Source organism: Vitis riparia, chromosome 14 (genome assembly GCF_004353265.1).
Source record: "Vitis riparia cultivar Riparia Gloire de Montpellier isolate 1030 chromosome 14, EGFV_Vit.rip_1.0, whole genome shotgun sequence".
Taxonomy (NCBI): Eukaryota; Viridiplantae; Streptophyta; class Magnoliopsida; order Vitales; family Vitaceae; genus Vitis; species Vitis riparia.
In genome coordinates, this window is record NC_048444.1 from 24,663,659 (window position 1) to 24,670,431 (window position 6,773).

Below are 6,773 nucleotides of genomic sequence, written 5' to 3' on the forward strand. Positions count from 1 at the left end.
AATTACTTCAAAAACTTTTTTTAAACTTGAATGAATATGAAAGGTCCTAACAAGCTTGGTTATATAACATTAATACAACGTACACAAGAATAATGCAAATAAAGTCAAATGTGCACAAAAGCTTAATCTCACATACATATTTTGAAATGGTCTCTTAAGTGCCAGCAGGTAGCATTTGCAACTTACAGATATGGCATCATAAAGCAAAACATACAAAAGAGACTGATGAACAATTCATTGGCAGCATCTCTCTGACTGGGATGGTATCAATACATGTCCTCAAATAAAGCCAAATTCTGCATATATATCTAGAAGAAATGAAGACATTAAGAACAAAAGCCAAAAGCAATAAGAACAAAAGCCTTTTTGACATTTGAAGGTATATAAAGGGAAAAAAAAAAATAAATTGTAGCAGTTTCTCACTCACATGTACCATGTAGAAGGAAAACCCTTTCTTTGTTTTGCATATGAAAAGTTGAACTTAGTCTTCCTTACCAGGATCCTGGCCTCAAGGATCCACTTCGTCCTTCAGAATCCTCTTCCATGGGAGGCTCGGCATTCTACACATGTAGAGCATCATATTGAGCAGGAAAGAAGAAAAATTACAATAACAAAACTTAAACGAGAATTCTCGATATGAAAAGAGAATCACACAATGACCAAATCAAACTGCTGCTACATGGTAGCCTTGTAGTTCTTTGTCAACGTTGATAACTATTGTAAATGACCTAATTAAGTCTCACCAAGTTCCTCAATCCATAAAATGAGACCCTCCATGTAGCTAAAATAGGTAAATACCTTCAATCTAGTGTCCCATATTATCTTCAATCTGCATCAAGCCTCAAACAATTTTTGAAATGATTTACCTTCAAACATATGATAATAACTTAAGGGCATTCCTAAGAACCTTGGGATTCTACTCCTCAAACTCCACCATGGAAATTACGAGTTAAAAATATTTTGCTGATTTACTGGTTTGAAATATTTGAGAATATGAAAATATGTGAAATAAGACAGACTCCTTTAACATCAAGGGAAATTGGTAAATATTCGTGCTCAAGTAAGGACTGGCATCGTAAACCCAACTCTAGAAAAGTAGAAACTCAAATAATTAAGGACATCTTTTGATCTATACTAACTTGGTCCTTAAATGAACTTAATTATCAAATTTCTTCCTCTAACTATTCTAACTTGATTACTTAACTATGTTGGATCGAAGATTAGCTCTCATATCTATTCTCACTTCTTTTGCAACCACAATACTTGGACTTCCACTTTCTCTCTGCATTTGGATTTTCTATAGATATACACAACCTTTTTGACAAGCACTTCAGAGTTTGTAACAATCCCAATCTTACAACAACAATGTACATGAGAAGTCTGTCATTTTTTAAATAATCAACACAATCATCAAGTTTCCATCTTTAACTATTCTAACTTGACTATTGGACCAAGTTAGAGACAAAATTAATTCTCATGTACATTATAACTTCTAGTTTCAGCCACAGCATAGGCTGTCTCTCTAGGTCCGCATCTGAACTGACTGGAAATCTATGTTTTAAATTTTCTATAACCTTTACCTATGTATCTTAAATTCATTTCAATTGGGGTGCAATCGGGTCATGTTTTAAAAAATGAAGCATTAAAATACTTGAGCAACCAAAAACAGATAGTAAGACAAACTTAGCCCAAAAAAATAATAAATGAAGCAACCTAAGGATACGAGAGAAAAAAAAAAAAAAAAAAAAAAGGATCATGCCACACAAATCATGGAAAATTCTGCCTCCATCAATGTAGATTCCTTCTTTTAAGAAACTAAACATGCTTATAGACTTGAAAAACACGAAAATTCTATGGCTTGCTCTATGCCTGCTTCTCATAGCAACAAAAATTGAAAGATGGTAAACAGACAGAATTAGAACTAGAATTCACAATATGCAGAGAATAGTGAAGGGAAAAGAAGGTGTTAAGAGTGAAGGAAGTTGAGGGGAATTATTATGTACCATCTCCATAAACATCTTTTGTATGGTAGTATTCAGGTCATTCTCCCAACGTTGGCCATAATCACCCATCTCCACTCTCTGTAAGCTTTCTGTGATTGAGTCTCCTTTGCAAAAAAACTCCATCTTAGGGCATGTTATTACCTGCATTTCTATCAAGCATGGGAATTTGAAAGTGTATCTTGCTGAGCAAAAGCTTTTCAGATTTGGTAAAAAAGAAAGTTTCAGTTTTTGTAATTTGGTGAAAAGAATCTCATCATCCGTTGCTTCACCCCCTTCATTTTCAACTATTTCTTTCACCTCATCACAATAGTCAACAGTCAGCTCTTTGAGTTGCACTAGTCTTTTAGCCATTGAAGGTGATACCAAATTTATCAAATTTCTACATCGAGATACTTGTAGAGACTGAAGATTTTGAAGAATTGGCCCCAACCCAGATAGATGCCTATGTTATAACTCAACCATGGTGAATACCCTAATTTCATATATACTGGAATCTCCTGATTAAAATTGAGTAGAAAAATAATAGCGGAAACATACCTGAATCCATTGAAGGAGAAACCTTATAGGAAGAAAACCCTTTGAGATGGTCTTCCAATTCTGGCCACTAGATTCGGTGTCAATTTCTCTCTGAGAGGATTTTCGGAAATTGGAATGCGTAGTGGTAGAATGGGGACCATAACCCTATTTATAAACTGCTAGGGCAGTTATAATTTTATCACAATTATATTTCTGCCCCTCATAGAAATAATAATTATCTAATGGTATCTACACAATAATCTCATGACAATTATACCCTTAAGCCAATTAATCAATTATTAATTAGATCACTATATTTAGGCTTAATTAAATGATAGCACACACATTTTAATTATTTACATGTGTGGCCCAAATTATAGATTAATTACAAAAAAATTAATCTAACAATCTCCCACTGGGCCACATGCATATGTAATCAAATAAATGTGCTTAACCTTATGAGCTCAAAATTTGCTATCATGTCCTTAGGGTATATCCGAACAATCTCGTCCATTAACTATACTGACATAGGATCAAGGTGACCTTTGTTACATCAATCGTTACTAGACCAATCAATGGTCACATATATCTACACAGCTAAATGACATAGATCAATCATGAGTGCATAGCATGGAAATTACATGCAATGTGATCTATTCATACCTATTTCCAACTGGTCCTACTTAACTTTATTGAGATCAAATCTTTAGCATAATTTAACAGAGTGCAATAAAATGAATACTTTATTTCTGCAGAACACAATCCAAATTTATAGATAAAGTCTAAACATAACATAGAGCAATATACAATGAATAATATAAAATCCCACTAAATTTGGATATCCTCAAATGAGACAACACCCATATGAGCAGTGTGCTCATGAAAGACCTTGGGTGGTAATCCCTTTGTAAGCAGATCCGCTATCATGGAGTTTGTTCCAATATGCTCTATGGATATCTGTCCACTCTGTACTTTTTCTTTTACAACTAGGAACTTGATATCAATGTATTTTGATTTTGTAGAACTCCTGTTGTTATTGGAATATAAAACTGCTGATTTATTGTCACAAAATATCTTCAGTGGTCTTTCAATACCATCCAGAACACGCAGCCCAGTGACAAAATTTCGTAGCCATATTCCTTGATTGGATGCCTCATAACATGCTACAAACTCTGCTTCCATGGTGGATGAAGTTACGAGTGTCTGTTTGGCAGACCTCCATGAAATTGCTCCACCAGCCAACAGATAAATATAGCCTGATGTGGATCTTCTGCTGTCTTGGCATCCAGCAAAGTCGGAGTCGGAATACCCAATGAACTCTAACTGATCCAATCTCCTATATGTAAGCATGTACTCTTTTGTTCTCTGTAAATATCTCATAACCCTCTTGGCTGCTCTCCAATGATCCATTCCAGGGTTACTTAGATATCTGCCTAACATGCCAACAATGTACGCAATATCCGGACGTGTACATACCTGAGCATACATTAGACTCCCCACAGCCGAAGCGTAAGGAATCTTCTGCATTTTTTAACTTTCTAAACTATTTTTAGGGCATTGATTAAGACTGAATTTGTCTCCTTTAGCGACAGGGGTATCACCTGGTTTGCTATTTTGCATGCCATACCTTTGGAGGACTTTATCAATATAGGTCATTTGTGACAATCCTAAAATACCCCTAGAACGATCTCGGTGTATGTGGATTCCTAAGACAAAGGAGGCATCACCAAGATCTTTCATCTCAAAATGTTTTGATAAAAATCTCTTGGTGTCGTGCAATATGCTAATATCATTTGTGGCTAGCAATATGTCATCGACATGTAAAACCAGGAAAATATACTTACTCCCACTGAATTTGTGATACACACATTCATCCATAAGATTTGCCTCAAAACCATATGAGACAATAATTTGATGAAACTTGAAGTACCACTGACGAGAAGCTTGCTTGAGCCCATAAATGGATTTAGTTAATTTACAAACCATATTCTTTGAGTCTTCGGACACAAAATTTTCTGGTTGTACCATATAAATTGTTTCATCAATGTCACCATTGAGAAACGCTGTTTTAACATCCATTTGATGTAACTCAAGATCATAATGTGCAACTAGTGCCATGATTATCCTGAAAGAGTCCTTCGTAGAAACTAGAGAGAAGGTCTCTTTGAAGTCAATTCCTTCTTTTTGAGTAAAGCCTTTAGCTACAAGACGTGCTTTATACCTTTCTACATTACCATTTGAATCCCGCTTGGTTTTAAATATCCATTTACAACCAATGGGCTTCGTACCAACTAGTAATGGGACAAGTTCCCAAACTTTATTGTCTTGCATAGATTTGTACTCTTCATTCATGGCTTCAATCCATTTCTGAGAGTTGGAACTTTTCATGGCTTGCTGGAAGTTGATTGGATCATCTTCCATCATTCCACTTTCTACCTCACGTTCCTGGAGATATACGATATAATCGTCCGAAATTTCATTTCTCCTCTCTCTAGTGGATCTCCTTAATGGCATATTTTCTTGAGGTTGTTGAGTTTGTTCTTCAGGAGCAATGTCCTTATTTGCAATTAAGGGTTGAACAATATTGTCTGTTGGTTGAGGATCCAAATTTACTTCTTGATCAATGATAGGTAGTGAAACCTGTACATTATCAAAAGCAATAGTAGATCCTTCTTCCTCACCAAAGACAATATTCCTAGCCTGATTTCTCCCCCCAAACTCAACATCCTCAAAAAATGTTGTAGTTCCCGTCTCAAAAATTGACCTAATAGCAGGATCATAAAATTTAAAACCCCTTGATCGCTCTGCATAGCCAATAAAGTAGCTGCTAACTGTTTTAGAGTCCAATTTCTTTTCATGAGGCTTATAAGGTCTCGCTTCAGCTGGACATCCCCAAATATGAAAATGCTTTAAACTGGGCTTTCGACCCGTCCAAAGCTCATAAGGCGTTTTAGCAGCCGCTTTAGTTGGCACCCGATTTAGGATATAAGCTATCGTTTTGAGTGCTTCACCCCAGAGTTTTTCGGGTAAAGTAGAATGACTAATCATACTCCTTACCATGTCCTTAAGGGTTCGGTTTCGTCTTTCTGCTACACCATTCATGCTAGGTGATCCTGGCATGGTGTATTGAGGGACGATCCCACATTTCTCTAGGTATTTAGCAAATGGTCCTGGACATTGTTCACCTGATCCGTCATATCTACCATAGTATTCACCACCATGGTCAGATCTGACGCTCTTTATTCTTTTGTTGAGTTGTAACTCAACTTCTGCTTTAAATGTTTTGAACACGTCCAATGATTGTAATTTCTCATGTATAAGAAATAGGTAGCCATATCTTGAATAGTCATCTATGAATGTTATAAAGTACTGTTGACCATTCCAAGATGCCGTAGGGTATGGTCCACAGATATCTGTATGAATTAATTCTAAGACGTCTATAGCTCTATTTGCACCTAATTTCTTTGTTTTGGTCTGTTTTCCTTTAATACACTCAACACAAATATCAAAATCTGAAAAGTCAAGTGAATCTAAAATCCCATCGGACACAAGTCGCTCAACTCTAGATTTAGAGATATGACCTAGGCGTTTGTGCCACAATGAGGCCGAATTATCTTTATTCAATTTACGTTTTGTACCTCGTGATTCCACATGCAAGGTTTCATTATAGGACGGAACAGTTTCCAACAAATATAGATTATCATAAACATTAAGTAAACCGGTTCCTACAACATTTGAATTAATAGATAATGCAAATCTATTGTTTCCAAATGAACAACAATAACTTGATTTGTCCAAAACAGAAACTGAAATTAAATTCCGTCTGAAAGACGGTACAACAAAAGTATCTATTAAATCCAAAAAATAACCAGATTTCAATAATAATCTAAAGTGCCCTATTGCCTCTACTTCTACCGACTGACCGTCTCCGACATAGATGCATCTTTCAGCATCACTTGGTTTTCGGTAACTCAGGCAACCCTGCATAGAAACACAAATGTGAGTAGTAGCACCAGAATCTAACCACCATGTGTTTCTAGATAGTGAAGCTAAATTAACTTCAGAACAGACCAAAGTAAGAAATATACCTTTCTTAACACGCCAAGCAGCATACTTGGTACATTCCTTCTTAGTATGTCCAGGCTTATTACAGAAGAAACATGTTACCTCAACTTTCTGTTTCTTTTGTTCTAGGCCATTAGAAGCAGCAACCTTATTATCCTTATTCTTTCGTTTGCCCTTATCCTTGGAAGT

The 6,773-nt window shown here is 35.8% G+C and overlaps 1 long non-coding RNA gene across 1 annotated transcript; it reads right to left on the bottom strand.

The window, feature by feature from the left end:
- Window positions 1-6,199: 6,199 nt before the first annotated feature.
- On the bottom strand, window positions 6,200-6,763 carry LOC117929472. Its single transcript, XR_004653766.1, has 2 exons — window positions 6,608-6,763; window positions 6,200-6,500 (listed from the first exon to the last, which is right to left on the bottom strand). It is a non-coding gene; the product is annotated as an uncharacterized LOC117929472 (long non-coding RNA).
- Window positions 6,764-6,773: the final 10 nt, after the last annotated feature.